Genomic DNA, 18,570 nt, shown 5'->3' on the forward strand with positions numbered 1-18,570 from the left:
GAATGACTGATCTCCGGATCAAGAGTGTATCAAAATAAAATTATTTCATAACCCTCTATCCACTTAAAATCTTGGCCCAGTGCAGTCAAAATTCAGTTTTTCCAGTGTTTTGTATCATATTGTACAACAGCTGATGAAACTAACACTGTAAAAGTGTGAAAAAATGTGATCAGTGTTGTTATAATCGACACGGGTCCTTCTAATCAGCAGGTTTGCATGGGCGGGGGTTTCGGCATTCCATGGTGACATCACCATGCATAGATAATATGACATGTAAAGCAAGTTCCTAACGAGTTCCGGATGCCAAGCAAGAGGTCTGTGAGACGTTCACAGCGATGGGGAAAGAAGTTTTGATCAAGAGAGACCTTTAGAAAATATGAACATTTTCTCTACCTAAACACCTTGTAGTTAGTCATTTGATTATACTAGATTTAGAACTCTTATAAGTAATTTCAAGTCTTATTCATGCAGTTTTGTTGAATAGGAAATACATCATATAAAATAGCATTACTAGTTATTGTTTATGGTACTCTCATGATAGTGCCATACTTGGGGGATGATGTAGATTACATTTTAGATTTAATTTAGTTACATTTATAAAATGTCCACTGCAGCTGTTTTTATCTCAATATCAAATCATTTCTGGGTAACAATAAAATACCTTCCTGTGATTGTTTTGAATTCAAATGGGCAAAAATAAACAAAAATGGCTTCTTAGCAAAGAGCAATTTCCCAAGCAAGAATTTTGCTAGGTTTGGTCTGGGAGTGTTGAGGGGAAAATTAAAAACTAGCTTTGGAACCCTCTGTCTTAACGGTCTATTAACTTATTTACCACATGGTGATGTCACCATGGAAAGGCCAAAGGTTCATCTAGTCAAAACAGGCTGAAATGTCAGGCGGTCTATTCAAACAGCTCTTACACTAAAAGGGCAGTATCCTCATTTTCACAAATTCACAGTATTATTCCAACTTTATATTGTGGAAATATGTACAGGAGCAATTATGGTGCTTTGCTCAACTGCTTTACTCAAGGGCACATCACCAGATTTTTCACTTAGTCGGCTCAGGGATTCAAACCAGCGACCTTTAAATTACTGGCCCGTAACTTTTAACCGCTAGGCTACCTGCCACCTCAGGAAACTCACTGCCAGGCTACCTGCCACCAATGTTCCCTCTAAGCTGCACAGGGACTGCCACGCAGAAGAAATATCAGTCCGTTCACTCAGCTTTTCTAGAGTTTTCCCCGATTGTTAACATTCAACGTTTCCCTTTACTGTGGGAATTGTGATCGAATCAATGCAATATTAGCCCATTTCAATGCAACATACCGAAACGAACTATGCAAACGTAGTATGCAAAACAAACTATGCAAGAGACTGTTTTGTAGGCAGAACTCATCGGAGTAGGATTCTATTGCGTTGACTGACAGGCACGACTCAGGCCCATACTCTAGTCTACATAGACTGGTGCGCCATAACCAATCAGAGCTGCAGTAGGCCTATGTGCAAATACACCGCTGCCATACATGGATCTGTGCCATTCACTTTGAACTGCTGTTTACAGCATGAGCGGTCTTGAGTAGATGAGTTTGTTTTGAGATCAAAGCGAGAGCTGCATCAGCCACACGCACACATTTGTTCATATTCTTTGCCAGTTAGTGAGTTATTAGCCCAGTTATAGATAATTTGTAGACAGCAATGAAGGAGTGAATGCTTCCTACAAGAGCACAAAACATGTACATTTCTAGACATCTTTGAAAAGAGAGTCAGGTGAAGAGCTTTTTTTTGTCTTAAAAGGGAAGTGTTGTATTTTGAGACAGGCTTGAATAAGCTCAGTAGCCAATAGGCAGAGGGAAGCATAATTTGTCTGATTCACTGTAATAATGGTATGGGAATAATAATTTATTTTATTTTGTAAAGTGGTTTCTTGCATCAACCAACCATTTTCAGTTTGTAGGAAAAGTAGGTTAACGGGTTAATGTAAAGCCTGTATGTTTTTTTCAAAAGTCTCACGGAATGTTTTTATTTAACTTGGCAAAATAACAAATTCTTATTTACAATGACGGCCTACCCCAGCCAAACCCTCCCCTAACCCGGACGACGCTGGGTCAATGATGTGCCGCCCTATGGGACTCCCGATCACGGCCAAGTTGTGATACAGCCCGGGATCGAACCTGAATGATAGAACAGCTATTTCCGTGTTAAAATGTTATGGGATGCATTTTTTCCATTGTTTATGATGGTTGACCATTCTGGTAGGCTTACATTATGGTCAAACAGCCACTTAAAATTGTAACTTACAGCACGTACAGCCTCAGTGTTCACAGTAAACACACAGAAGTTGCACATTGCCTGCTTTTTGACTGCACCGGGCACTTAAGGATCAACTGTGGACAGAGAAGAGGAAAGAGGAGTGGCGGAGAAGCAGCCGCCACTAGGCTAATTAGCATGGGCTCACTGCTCCACCAGGCTACAGTTAATGACACACCTGGTGTGGTGGCATTGGCTCTGTGTACACACACACACACACACATATATAGACATACACACACACCCCCCTCCCTGCAAGGGAAGAAAACAAATAGACATCCACACACACTAAAGGCACTCCCCCACACTGGCCTATTGTGTGGACAATGCAAAGCAAGCGCATCGGTGGTCTGCCCTGAGATGGCTCCAGTGACTGCTTCATCAGCATCCCATAATTTATGTTGTGTTAATTAGGTCCCTGTGGCTGGGCCTGGCTGCTAGCGGTGACTTCATGCTCACACCAAGGGAGGTGTGTGTGTGTGTGTGACACAGAGAGAGAGAGAGAAAGAGAGAGAGAGAGAGAGCAAAAGTTAGAGGGGGAAAGAGATAAAGAGAGTAAAAAGAGAGAGAGAGAGAGGGAGAGAGAGAGAGAGAGAGAGAGAGAGAGAGAGAGCAAAAGTTAGAGGGGGAAAGAGATAAAGAGAGTAAAAAGAGAGAGAGGCTCCTTGCAGACATCAGTCGCATTAACATGCCCTCAGCATTGGCATCAAACTGAGATATAGACAAGTCATAATTAATGCTGGTGAATTATTAATGGCGCATGAGTCCTCATTGTGTGTGTATGTGTGTGCATGCGTGTGTCCATACCTTCTCAGTGCTTCAGTTGTTGCAGGACAAGTCTCTTTTCACACACACACACCTTCGCTGATTAGGACGAATGACATCACCTGGAACTGGGGTATAAAGCTCAGCTGCAGCTGCCGGGGCCCCAGCTCCGCTCCACCATGGCCCTACCTGGCTCATTAGCCATAGTCAGTGTCAGAGGTCAACACTGCACCGTGGAGCCCAGTGGAGCTTGGTGAAGCAGGGGCCACAGACACACAGCTATCCCAGCAGGAGCAGCAGGACCAGGGGCTGAGTTATTAAGACACTGCCTGCTGCCAGGGGCTGGTACAGGTCAACATCACACAGGTCTGGGAGGACTGGAGGATGTCCTGGGAGAGAGAGATGTAGACACAGATTTAAACACAAGTACACACCCACACACCTCAGATGTACACACACACACAGAAGTACACACATAAACTCAGCGCTCATGAACGAACAGAGATGCATAACAGACAGACAGACAGACAGACAGACAGACAGACAGACAGACAGCTAGACAGTGCACACAAAGGTAAACAGTAGCTGAAGGTATGCCTACAGTATGTGAACTCAAAAATATTATGTGTGTGGGATTCAATGCAAAATACTGACCCAGGCAAAGTTGACACATATGGTAATACATAGTCACACCAGACCAGTACACATTGTGTAAGAAATTATTATTGTGTGGTCTGTTTTATAGCCTTGATTTATAATGCAATTCCACGAGGGAATTCAGGCTTTAAGTCGAATCCAAACGGGATAGGCCACTAGAAATGTATAGAGCTGATTTTATTTATTGATATGGCAAGAAATACATTGTAACAAAACATATCCACACATTTTGCAAATGAAATTTTAGGGATTTGACCCAGTCAAAACCCGATTCAGAACCTTACTGAAAAATGTCTGATTTAGGAAATATCTAAACCAATACAGCATGAGACAAAGCCAAACATATTTGTTATGGTACTGTATTCTAGTGGCATATACAGTTGAAGTCGGAAGTTTACATACACCTTAGCCAAACACATTTAAACTCAGTTTTTCACAATTCCTGACATTTAATACTCGTAAAAATTCCCTGTCTTAGGTCAGTTAGGATCACCACTTTAGTTTAAGAATGTGAAATGTCAGGATAATAGTAGAGAGAATGATTTATTTCAGCTTTTATTTCTTTCATCACATTCCCAGTGGGTCAGAAGTTTACATACATTCAATTAGTATTTTGTAGCATTGCCTTTAAATTGTTTAACTTGGATCAAACGTCTCGGGTAGCCTTCCACAGGCTTCCCACAATAATTAATTTTGGCCCATTCCTCCTGGCAGAGCTGGTGTAACTGAGTCAGGTTTGTAGGCCTCCTTGCTCGCACACACTTTTTTCAGTTCTGCCCACAAATTTTCTATGGGATTGAGGTCAGGGTTTGTGATGGCCACTCCAATACCTTGACGTTGTTGTCCTTAAGCCATTTTGGATGTATGCTTGGGGTCATTGTCCATTTGGAAGACCCATTTGCGACCAAGCTTTAACTTCCTGACTGATGTCTTAAGATGTTGCTTTATTATATCCACATAATTTTCCTCCCTCATGATGCCATCTATTTTGTGAAGTGCACCAGTCCCTTCTGCAGCAAAGCATCCCCACAACATGATGCTGCCACCCCTGTGCTTCACAGTTGGGATGATGTTCTTCGGCTTGTAAGCCTCCCTCCTTTTCCTCCAAACATAACGATGGTCAATATGGCCAAACAGTTCTATTTTTGTTTCATCAGACCAGAGAACCTTTCTAACTATGCCACTTTGTTTACATACTCATCTCATATGTATATACTGTACTCGATACCATCTACTGTATCTTGCCTATGCTGCTCTGTACCATCACTCATTCATATATCCTTATGTACATATTCTTTATCCCCTTACACTGTGTACAAGACAGTAGTTTTGGAATTGTTAGTTAGATTACTTGTTATTACTGCATTGTCGGAACTAGAAGCACAAACATTTCGCTACACTCGCATTAACATCTGCTAACCATGTGTATGTGACAAATAAAATTTGATTTGATTTGATTTGATTTCACCAAAAAAGTATGATCTTTGTCCCCAGGTGCAGTTGCAAACCGTAGTCTGGCTTTTATATGGTGGGTTTGGAGCAGTGGCTTCTTCCTTGCTGAGCAGCCTTTCAGGTTATGTCGATATAGGACTTGTTTTACTGTGAATATAGATACTTTATTACCCGTTTCCTCCAGCATCTTCACAAGGTCCTTTGCTGTTGTTCTGGGATTGATTTGCACTTTCGCACCAAAGTACGTTCATCTCTAGGAGACAGAACGCGTCTCCTTCCTGAGCGGTATGATGGCTGCGTTGTCCCATGGTGTTTATACTTGCGTACTATTGTTTGTACAGATGAATGTGGTACATTCAGGCGTCTGGAAATTGCTCCCAAGGATGAACCAGACTTGTGGAGGTCTACAATTATTTTTCTGAGGTCTTAGCTGATTTTTTTTCCCCATGATGGCAAGCAAAGAGGCACTGAGTTTGAAGGTAGGCCTTGAAATACACTGCTCAAAAAAATAAAGGGAACACTTAAACAACACAATGTAACTCCAAGTCAATCACACTTCTGTGAAATCAAACTGTCCACTTAGGAAGCAACACTGATTGACAATACATTTCTCATGCTGTTGTGCAAATGGAATAGACAACAGGTGGAAATTATAGGCAATTAGCAAGACATAAAGGAGGGGTTCTGCAGGTGGTGACCACAGACCACTTCTCAGTTCCTATGCTTCCTGGCTGATGTTTTGGTCACTTTTGAATGCTGGCGGTGCTTTCACTCTAGTGGTAGCATGAGACAGAGTCTACAACCCACACAAGTGGCTCAGGTAGTGCAGTTCATCAAGGATGGCACATCAATGCAAGCTGTGGCAAGAAGGTTTGCTGTGTCTGTCAGCGTAGTGTCCAGAGCATGGAGGCGCAACCAGGAGACAGGCCAGTACATCAGGAGACGTGGAGGAGGCCGTAGGAGGGCAACAACCCAGCAGCAGGACCGCTACCTCCGCCTTTGTGCAAGGAGGAGCAGGAGGAGCACTGCCAGAGCCCTGCAAAATGATCTCCAGCAGGCCACAAATGTGCCATTAGGTACCGAGATGAGATCCTCAGACCCCTTGTGAGACCATATGCTGGTGCGGTTGGCCCTGGGTTCCTCCTAATGCAAGACAATGCTAGACCTCATGTGGCTGGAGTGTGTCAGCAGTTCCTGCAAGAGGAAGGCATTGATCTGCACATCTGGGACATCATGTCTCGCTCCATTTACCAACGCCACGTTGCACCACAGACTGTCCAGGAGTTGGCGGATGCTTTAGTTCAGGTCTGGGAGGAGATCCCTCAGGAGACCATCCGCCACCTCATCAGGAGCATGTCCAGGCGTTGTAGGGAGGTCATACAGGCACGTGGAGGCCACACACACTACTGAGCCTCATTTTGACTTGTTTTAAGGACATTAAATCAAAGTTGGATCAGCCTGTAGTGTGTGACTCCAAATCCAGACCTCCATGGGTTGATAAATTTGATTTCCATTGATAATGTGTGATTTTGTTGTCAGCACATTCAACTATGTAAAGAAAAAAGTATTTAATAAGAATATTTCATTCATTCAGATCTAGGATGTGTTATTTTAGTGTTCCCTTTATTTTTTTGAGCAGTGTACATCCACAGGTACACCTCCAAATGACTCAAATTATGTCAATTAGCTTATCAGAAGCTTCGAAAGCCATGACATAATTTTCTGGAATTTTCCAAGCTGTTTAAAGGCACAGTCAACTTAGTGCATGTAAACATCTGACCCACTGGAATTGTGATACAGTGAATGATAGGTGAAAAAATCTGTCTGTAAACAAATATTGGAAAAATTACTTGTGTCATGTACAAAGTAGATGTCCTAAACGACTTACCAAAACTATTGCTTGTTAACAAGAAATTTGTGGAGTGGTTGAAAAACTAGTTTTAATGACTCCAACCTAAGTGTGTGTAAACCTCCGACATCAACTGTAGGTCAGGGATTCTTGAAAGATGGGACAATCTTCTTAATATTAACAACATTTGAAATATATATTTTGATAGACCAAAGTACCAGCTATCACACCGTGTAAAGGAACAACCTAATTCTTAAATGTTTTCATAAAATGCAACTAACTGGATTCATGTCAACTCCCTCAAACACCGTAAAGGCATTTCATTTGTACATGTATTGTCTGACAAGGGTTTTTAAAGGCCTTGTGTAACGTCCGTCGTTAAGGGTAGACCAAGACGCAGTGTGATTTGGGTTCATCTGTCACGCCCTGGTCTAAGTATTTTGTGTTTATCTTCATGTATTGGGTCAGGCCAGGGTGTGGCATGGGGTTTTTGTATTGTGGTGTGTTTTGTCTTGGGGTTTTGGTGTGTATGTATTGGGATTGTAGCTAGTGGGGTTATCTAGCAAAGTCTATGGCTGTCTGGAGTGGTTCTCAATCAGAGGCAGGTGTTTATCGTTGTCTCTGATTGGGAACCATATTTAGGCAGCCATATTCTTTGAGTTTGTCGTGGGTGATTGTCCTTAGTGTCCTGATGTCCGTGTTAATGAGCACCAGAATGAGGCTGTTTCGGTTTTCATTATGTTTATTTTTTTGTAGTTTTTGTATTGATTCGTGTTTACGTTGTGTTATTAAACATGGATCGAAATCTACACGCTGCATTTTGGTCCGACTCTCCTTCACACCTAGAAAACCGTGACAGAATCATATTTTATTAAAATGTGAACCAGCAAAAAAACGAAAACATTACCAAGAACGAAAAGCTTCTTCGTGCAAAATACATGCAACCAAACAAAGACAAGATCCCACAACAGAAGGTGGGAAAAAGGGCTGCCTAAGTATGATCCCCAATCAGAGACAACGATAGACAGCTGCCTCTGATTGGGAATCATACTGGGCCAACAAAGAAAAAGAAAACATAGATATACATAATCACACCCTGACCTAATCAAAATATAGAGAATAAACAGGGATCTCTAAGGTCAGGGCGTGACACCTTGACTGTTTAATTCTAACATTAGATTATTCAAATATGTGATACAAATCTCCAAATGTATTTTGGTTTTATTTTGTATATTTTAATAAATGCTCCAGGGCTAATTTGATTAGCATTTTGGCATGTTTTTCTAGGTTCAGAACATAAAAGAACATGTATAAAGCAAACATGATCCCTTAGATATAGAACAGTAAATACTTCAATGGTTGAAGCATTTGTTGCAGAACAGGGAACGTTTTTTTCTGAATATAAACAAAGAAAATCGATCTTCAGGGGGTTAGTTGACAAGCCACTGATTGAGTTGACGACAAATACTCAAAACACAAATATTTTTGCCTCTAAAGATAAAACATTAATAAAAACATGACCATTCTATCAGGAAATGAATAATTTTGAAAATATTTGGACAATTCCAAAATAAATTCTTTCCCTTATAAAATTCCCCTAAATGTATTTTTAAGCTAAAATAAGGCAACAAAATAAATATTTTTTTAAACTATAAAAATAACGTTTCCCTGCCGGACAAGGATTGTCCCGACATTTAAGAACTAGGATATAAAAAAGGTAGAGTCCATTATTTATGTATCTGTGGTGTTGAAGGAATAAATAAGCCTTTTTAACACACACACACACACGCACACGCACAAACACACACACACACACATATATACACACGCACAAACACACACACACACACACACACACACACACACACACACACACACACACACACACACACACACACACACACACACACACACACACACACACACACACACACACACACACACACACACACACACACACACACACACACACACCACAGAGGTACTCACTGACAAGTAGCATGTTGCTCTCTCTTCTTTTTACCCATACATACAGAAAGCAATAATATCTCCCCTGGACATTTAAATTGCTAATCACAGCATAGCTTTAACATCACACAGACAATAAATGATTTAGACGTATGTCCAGCCTGTATAATTACAGATGTATTTTTCTCAATCTGTCCAACATTGAAAATGTATCACGGTAATCCAGTGATGTTTAAACCAGATGAAATGGTAATTACAGTGCTCATTATTTAAACCCAGATCAAGGACAGGGGAACCTGAGGGGGAGAAGTGGATACCCTGGGTGGCTGTAGTATGGGGGTGGGGTGAGGGGTGTTACTTGGATGGCTGTAGTATGGGAGTGTGAGGGGTGTTACTTGGGTGGCCGTAGGATGGGTGTGTGAGGGGTGAGACGAGGGAGAGGGGTGAGGCAGGGCAGTGACCCCACTCAGTGTAAATGGGCCAAAGCCCCTAGGAACCCCCAACCTCCATAAACACAAGACACATACCTGTACACCCCCCCCCCCCCCACACACACACACACACACACACACACACACCCACACACAGTCTTTCTGAGGAACATAATGACACAGCTGGAGTTGAACAGAACTCAATGCCACAGTCACAACCATGTTTATGGTGCATTATTTGGCTACTTGCCAACCCGTTGGAGATGTTTTTCTCTGCTCTTGTTGCATCAGAATGACACGAATCAAAAAATAAAAGGCAAGTTTGTCTACACTCTGACTCTGTGTTATGGCTGGCAGTTAGAGAAGGGGACATGAGGGAGGTTATGTCCTTAAGTTTGTCTACACTCTGACTCTGTGTTATGGCTGGCAGTTAGAGAAGGGGACACGAGGGAGGTTATGTCCTTAAGTTTGTCTACACTCTGACTCTGTGTTATGGCTGGCAGTTAGAGAAGGGGACATGAGGGAGGTTATGTCCTTAAGTTTAAAGATGAAAGGCTCACGGAGAAGGACGACAGAGAGACCTTAATGTGTGGAGAGGGTTTGTCTGAGACTGGACTCCTGGGTGAGTTTTTCTGGGTTGTGATGGTGTGGAGAGAGGAGGGTGGGTGGAATGGTTATTGTCTGGTTGAATGCCGAGCTTTGGACACACGGGCCAAAAGGAGGGCGGCCCGGCGTCTCAGCATGCCCAGCCTCCCAGCCAGACAGCCAGCCCATCCCAGCGGCAGCGAGGCACAGAAAAACCACTGTAGCAAAAACAAGCCTCAAGATGTTGGAAAGAAAAAAAAAAGAAAAACTACTTTATCCACAAAATCAACAAGGAGAATGTCAATGTTTGGTCTCAGGGAGAGAGAGACACGTTTAAATATACATTTATTCAGACCGGGCTGAGATCAAACAGCAACATTGATCGGCTCTTCCCTCAACCCCCCCTCCCCTCTTTTCCTCCCTCCCTTCCTCTTTTTCCCTCTTCTCTGTGAGTATCGACTTTCTGCATGGGCCATCACCATGCCGATTCTGGCCCGCTGTCACCTGCCTCTCTTAGGGGCAGAGCCTGGAGTATTATGGGATAGAGTTCATCTGATGGCCTTGTGTTGGTTGTGGAGGCTAAGAACACACACACACAAACACCCATCCACACACGTATACAACCACCCACACACACACCTCTCTATGGGGCCCTCTTGTCTTACCAGCAGGGACAAATTGAGTTCCCTCGACCCAGTCCGAACACAAAACAAGTTTCTAATCAAGACAAGGACTGGCCAACGGATTCCTGCCAAACCCCAAGCTACATTTCCCCAGGCCCCTCATAGCCCCTCTCTGCATCGACCCAATGGGAAATCAGATTAACTCACTCCAGCCTATCAAGTGTAATTAGTCCATTCTCCGATATTGCTTAATTGCAAGGCCCGGCCTTTTTACAAAATGGGCTTGTCAGAACCCTTCCGAGGTGATAAAATATTTACAAGGGTATTTAAAAGGTAGGACGCAGCCCTAAATTAAAAGTGGCATCCTGTCTCCTGGTAAGGAATAACAGACTGATTGTGGAGTTAGAATGGTGACCAATGCCAGAGAACCTGATGATGATGGTCATGAACAGCCTTCTACTCTCCAGACCACAACCAGTCAAATGGGCCGGGTCATATTTTAAAAGCGGGAAACGGTTGAATATGATTGGATGAGCCACTTGTCAGTTATTGTTTTCGACGAATCACCTCCAGACCACAACCAAACGCCACAGTCAAACGAGGTGGATCATGATGTTCAATAAGCGGGAGATAGTTGAATATGATTGGATAAGTCACTTGTCAATTATTTGTTCTGACCAATCAGAATCATACAATGCTTGGTCAACGCTTGGACAACGCATCTCCAAAATAAGCCATTATGGACAATACTGCATAGGTGAGCATTTAATCATTCATCAATGAGTGAAGGGTGTCATTAGGACTTGAGGGGGGAGCGAGTTGTGCTGCAGTGCAGTTTCTGAAGCAACATCTCGTTGAGTGGAGAGAGCTAGAATGGGCATAGGAAGTAGATCGATAAGACCTGAGGCAGATGCAGAGGGAGTGATGGGTACTCCATGCAGCATCACACACACAGTGGTATATTACATTAGGAAGGCCAGCTCATGACGAAACACAGAGAAAATAATAACAAACAAAAAAACAAGAAGACAATTTTTTGGAGGGTATAGCTGTGAATCCCTAAGTTTGTTCAACTTGGTCTGTGTATTTCAGATAGACACAGGTGGGCTGTATCTAACAGAGAGAAAGGCAGCCCCCATCTAGATCAGTAGTGACTGAGATGGAGTTAACCTGTGCTCTCTAGGTAGTTACAGAACACTAGTTGTCTCATTTGAAAGCAGATCTCGGCTCTAAAGAAGGGTCCAAATCAAATCAAATAAAATTTGATTTGTCACGTGCGCTGAGTACAACCGTGAAATGCTTACTTACTTAAGCCCTTAACCAACAACGCAGTTCAAGAAATTGAGTTATGATAACATTTACTAAATAAACTAAAGTAAAAAAATGTTTTTAAAAAAGGTAACACAATAAGGAGGCTATATACAGGGGGTACCGGTACTGAGTTAATGTTCGGGGGAACAGGTTAGTCGAGTAGCAGCAGTCTAAAAACAAAGGGGGGTTAATGTAAATAGTCTGGGTGGCCATTTGATGAATTGTTCAGCAGTCTTATGGGTTGGGGGTAGAAGCTGTTAAGGAACCTTTTGGACCTAGACTTGGCGTTTCGGTACCGCTTGCCGTGCGGTAGCAGAGAGAACAGTCTATGACTTGGTTGACTGGCCAATACACTACAATTCCGCCTCACTATCAATTACAGATTTGACTCTTGTATTGAATCAATTTGTTCAATTGAAATGTAAGTTTATTAATCACCATCATCCCTGTGATGGCAGATGATTCATCTGGATACTGTAGATCGCCGTTTCCCAAACGATTCATCAAGATCAGCGTTTCCCAAACGATTCATCTGGATACTGTATGCCAAACCTGTCAGCAGTGACTGATATGAATGTATCTGAATAGATCCATATTCACATGTTGCCTCCACATGTCAACCAACTAATTGATTATGACAATATTTTCTGAATGAATTGCTTTGACATTAACATGTTTCATTATAACAGATGAACTCTGTGTCAATAATAATAATATGTTATTTAGCAGAGGCTTTTATCCAAAGCAACTTACAGTCATGCGTGCATACAATTTAAGTATGGGTGGTCCCGGGAATAAAACTCACAACCCTGGCATTGCAAGCACCATGCACTACCAACTGAGCCACACATGACCACTATATTTGGAGTGAACATGTTTGGTTTGATACAGACCAAGAAGGAGAATCTAGTGCAGAGAGAGCAGTAATCTAATTGGAGCTAAAGCTCCTCTTGTGGTCAGCCCAGACTAAGAACATCCACTGTATGTCCTCTCTGCTTCCCTCCAGTCCAGTTCAGTCCATCAGCCAGGACAGATCCACCTCTGACCCATCTGCCCTGTGGTTGGTGGGGCTGGTGATAGTCTAGATGTAGGTGACTGGTGGGTGGCCCAGTGGGACCCACTGTCCCTACGAGGGTGCCCCGCCACGGGTCACCTGGCGCCGTCTCTATTCCTCGTTATTTATCCCTGTCGGACAGTCCATTCCTCTTCCTGTCATCTCTCTCTCCTTCCTCATCCCCCATTCCCTCTCTTCCTCTCCGCTCAGCTGTGTCTGGCACTCGTCCTCCACTCTCCGCTCCCTGGAACTACAGCCAAGTGCCAGCTCCCTGGGCCAATGCCTGCTGAGTCCACCCCTCCACGCCGCCCCCATCCAGCCCCCCAACAGCCCCCCTCCGGTAGCCCCATTACGCCCATCCCCCGCCCCGTAGGGTCATGTGACCACCTAATGATGGTGATGGCAGATCCAGAGCTGTGTGCTCTCGATGTATAAAGTTAAGTCCAGTAGTCTAGTGAGTTCCTCTGGCCCAGCCGGGGGTGGGGGGGATGGGTTGCGGTCTCCTCTCCGTGGCCCAGCAGTGGAGGTAATTATTTCCCCGGGTTGGTTGGGTCTGGAACTTGTCTCCTTGCCCCCGCCAGCTCCCTCAGGAGTGTCCAGGACGCGGCCCTCTTTTATTTCTTTCATTAGGAAAGTAGCAGCTAACGGAGGCAAGAGGCAGGAGGCAGCCGGACAGAGTGAAGGCCCCTCTTTTGGCCGGTGATAAATTGGTTCGCCTTGCAGGCTGGAGGTAGGGGGAGGGAGGGAGGGGGGTAGAATGACACGCAGAGGACATGAAGGGGGGAAGAACACAAAGAAGAAGAAGAAGTCACAAACAACATTAAAGGAGGTGAGGGAATCGGCAGCAGATAAAAAATATCTAGTTCAAAGAGAGAGCAAAGAGAGAGACAGGAGAAGTACACTTCCAGCTGCAGTCTCTGTCCATTCTGGCCCCTTAAATAACAACCCTATTCTGGGGTTGTATTAGCAAGAGACCACTGGTCTGCACATCAAGGACAGGCCCCAAAGTGCGAACAAGTGGTAGGCATTAACATGAATTGAAAGTCTGGTAATGACAGGAAAATAATTGGCATCATCTTCACTAGAGTTCCGGTTAAGGTGGAGGAATCCTCCAAAGCCATTTTCGGCGGTTTTGTACCTTGCAATTACTTTGCAGCGCTCACAGGCAGTTTAAAGTGACACAGCAGTGTAAAAAAAAGTGGGGAAGAAACGAGGGAGCGAAAAAGTGTAATTAGCGAAAGGGTTTCATGTGAGCAGCTCTTTGATTTATAATTCAGTAGCGCAGCGCTCCTGCTAACCCAAGGCTAATGCTCTACTGAATTAGCTAGACCTGCATGCGACTGGGAGAGGAGAGGGGCCAGCCAACCAAACATGGTGGGTAATTTGTGCTCTGTTTAAGGTGGGTTTAAAGAGGGCGAGAGACGTGAGGTCCATACCTGGCCCTGTCTCTCTCAACCATCCACCTGGCAGGCATCAGGCATCAGATCACAGGAAGAGGCGGAACATAGTAGAGGAGGGTCAGGGAGGTATGGATGATGGGAAGAAAGAAGGGTCTCTCTCTCTGATATCTAGCCAGATGAAAGGGATGAAGGGATAGGTTGGTAGGGACTGAGAGACCCCCCATCCCTCAAACTACAGGAAGGAAGAGGACCTCATATGAGGACTTCATAGGAGGACTGTAGTGACAACACTAATAGTTATTGTAATCTACTGCACACACAGTAGGCTCTTTATGTGACCTTTCATCTGACACTGCGTCTGTGTCATAAGAAAAAGTCGGACCAAGACGAGACCAAAAATATGTAGTGTAGCTACCATTTAGAATAGTAGACATACAGAATCGTTTCTAATCTGATAGCTGCTTTGATGATGCTGCAGTGCTCTCTGTTCTCTGCTATAGTAGCCTAGTTTCTACTCGACACACAGTTAGGCTTTTTCCTCCTCAGTCTGTCTCCCCCTGGGTTCAATGATTCCCCCCTGATCATCTTCTTCTCTGACGCACTTATAAAGCTAATGTGCTGACTTTAGGTTTTCAACCCGCCGTGATCCCCCACAATCCCCTCTGTTCCCTCCGTTCCCCCGTTCACATTCCCGAGCGAGGATCCGCTGCCGCGGCGCCGCCTTTGATCGCATACAGGCAGTCCCCGGTTAACGGTTTAAAACGTCTCAATTCCTTGACGATGTTGGGCCTCGGCGGTTCAGTTAAAGAGCGTTTCCCCATCACCGCACCCCTGTCCAAATTCACAGCTCTTAAACGAAGAGGAACCCCTTTCTACGAGTTTCCCATCACCAGCACTGCTTTCAAGTTTCAAGTGCCCCTCAATAGTGTGCCGTAGATGTAAGCCCTAGATTTTGTCTCGCCCATCTTTGTCAAGCCCGTTTGCCAAATACTCAAAAGGGCCAATAAGCTAGGTCTTCATCGTTGCTCTCCAAGTAATCCTCAGCTCTGACTCTCTCTCAGAAATCAATGTAAAGGTTGAGAGGAGGTTAACTTGCAATTATTCACTCATTGGGGTTGGAAAGTAGTAAAATTTAAGGGATCACCCTTTTTTGTTAGTATGGGCATTGGTCTACATGATGCAATTAACTGCCCACATCATTCAACATTGTACATTTGGTAACAACAGTGTGTCAATATGTGACCCGTTTCAAGAAGCTAGGTGTATGTCACATGTCACTTCACAGGAGAGGCATTTGAACATATACACTACCGGTAAAATGTTTTAGAACACCTACTCATTCAAGGTTTTTTCTTTATTTGTACTATTTTCTACATTGTAGAATAATAGTGAAGACATCAACACTATGAAATAACCCATAGGGAATCATGTAGTAACCAAAAAAGTGTTAAACAAATCAAAATATATTTCTTCTTCAAATAGCCACCCTTTTCCTTGATGACAGCTTTGCACACTCTTGGCATTCTCTCAACCAGCTTCACATGGAATGCTTTTCCAACTGTCTTGAAGGAGTTCCCACATATGCTGAGCACTTGTTGGCTGCTTTTCCTTCACTATGTGGTCCGACTCATCCCAAACCATCTCAATTTGGTTGAGGTTGGAGGATTGTGGATGCCAGGTCATCTGATGCAGCACTCCATCACTCTCCTTCTTGGTCAAAAAGCCCTTACACAGCCTGGAGGAGTGTTGGGTCATTGTCCTGTTGAAAAACAAATGATAGTTCCAAGTCCAAACCAGATGGGGTGGCGTATCGCTGCAGAATGCTGTGGTAGCCATGCTGGTCAAGTGTGCCTTGAATTCTAAATAAATCACAGACAGTGTCACCAGCAAAGCACCTCCACACCATAACACCTCCTCCTCCATGCTTTACGGTGGGTAATATACATGCGGAGATCATCCTTTCACCCACACCGCGTCTCACAAAGACATGGAGGTTGGAACCAAAAATCGCAAATTTGGACTCCAGACCAAAGGACAAATTTCCACCGGTCTAATGTCCATTGCTCGTGTTTCTTGGCCCAAGCAAGTCTCTTCTTATTATTGGTGATTCACACAATCTGATTCACACAATCTGCTCTGAACAGTTGATGTTGAGATGTGTATGTTACTTGAACTCTGTGAAGCATTTATTTGGGCTGCAATTTCTGAGGCTGGTGACTCTAATGAACTGATCCTCTGCAGCAGAGTCTTCCATTCATGTGGCGGTCCTCATGAGAGCCAGTTTCATCATAGCACTTGATGGTTTTTGCAACTACATTTGAAGAAACTTTCAAAGTTCTCAACATTTTCTGTATTGACTGAGCTTCATGTCTTAAAGTAATGATGGACTGTCGTTTCTCTTTGCTTATTTGAGCTGTTCTTGCCATAATATATGCTTGGTCTTTTACCAAATAGGGCTATCTTCTGAATACCCCCCAACCTTGACACAACACAACTGATTGGCTCAAACGCATTAAGAAGGAAAGAAAGTGCACAAATTAACTTTTAAGAAGGCACACCTTTTAATTGAAATGCATTCCAGGTGACTACCTCATGAAGTTGGTTGAGAGAATGCCAAGAGTGTGCAAAGCTGTCATCGAGGCAAAGGGTGGCTACTTGAAGAATCTCAAATATAAAATATATTTTGATTTGATTTGTTTAAAACATTTTTGGTTACTACATCATTCCATATGTGTTATTTCATAGTTTTAATGTCTTAACTATTATTCCACAATGTAGAAAATCAAGAAAAACCCTTGAATGAGTAGGTGTTCTTAAACTTTTGACTGGTAGTGTACGTAAAACCTTTTTTTTTTATCAAAATGTGTTTTTTGGTAGAAATGCCACAGGACGACACAGGACATCTTACTTATTTAAAGGGGTTCATCCATGTATACGGTAAGTCTAGCTACATTTTCAGATATTATGCATTTCAAAATTTTGTCAGAAAGTCATTTTCATTGCAAGTTAAAGCGTACTGTTAGCTAGCTATCGAATGTTAGCTTGTTGGCTTGATAGCTAACGATACGTGTATGATCTGTGTAATAATTGTATTTGTATCTCAGAAATATATTTGCATTGCTAGTTATAGCCTAATGTTAGCTAGCTAGCTAACACTGAACCTCATCAGTTAGCTTTAGCTACCTGCAGATTCATACCACAGCATTTCATGTATGGTGGCTAGCTATATGACAATCCATTTGTATTACTAGTAGTACTATATGGTTTGGGATTTTTGTTCATTGCTAGCTAGCTACATGTCTGAACAAAAGTCTACACTTCTCCAGATGATTATTGGCCCATGAATTTAGACAAGTGTGTCTGGGTGAGCATCATCTAATAATGATAAAATATTTCTACAATATTTTTATCCAGACACTTCCTGTTTTTGATATTGCTACTATGCAAGTAACCATTTCACTGTACTGTTTACACCTTCTGTATCCTGTGCATGTGACAAATAAACTTAGATTTTATTTGATATAGTGTGTGTTTACCAGATACGGTAATGTGAAGAACAACATGACCTATACCAAAGATAGATTAGGATATAGGCCAAGGACTGTATAAAGTTACCTGGAGTTTTTCATTATCGTAGGCTACTACTGTCGCCACTTTTAGTCTTGGGTTATTTACTACACTACCTTACTCACTCTGTTTAGCACATGGCCTCACATGTGACTCCTTAAAGAGATGGGTAGAGCTAAGGCTTAAGAGGGTGTGAACAATGCTGAATAGGTGTAGACAAAGAAGAGCTCTCCAGTAGATGTACCAAAACATTCAAGGGCCATTTTCTGTGTGGTTACAAGCTTATCAACATTCAATGCAGAATTACTTTCCCATTGTTCCTCAACTTCAGTGTAAGATATATAATTGTGTAGCTCTGAATATCTATATTTATCCAATGTAAAAAACACTATTTTAAATTTTGCAACACAAGACTGAATAGAAGTGGTCGGTCAGATATATCCATAAACATGTGTAAACCTACCTCATGCACCACTGGGGTAAAAGTTCAGTAGTTTAGCTGTTGTCCTAAACTCTTATTCTTCATGACAGAGGTGCTGCTATCTAAATGTATCCTGGTCCATCTATCACGGTTGAACTACTCTTCCACAGAGATGTGG

Source organism: Oncorhynchus mykiss, chromosome 10 (genome assembly GCF_057628025.1).
Source record: "Oncorhynchus mykiss isolate SJ-2025 chromosome 10, ASM5762802v1, whole genome shotgun sequence".
Taxonomy (NCBI): Eukaryota; Metazoa; Chordata; class Actinopteri; order Salmoniformes; family Salmonidae; genus Oncorhynchus; species Oncorhynchus mykiss.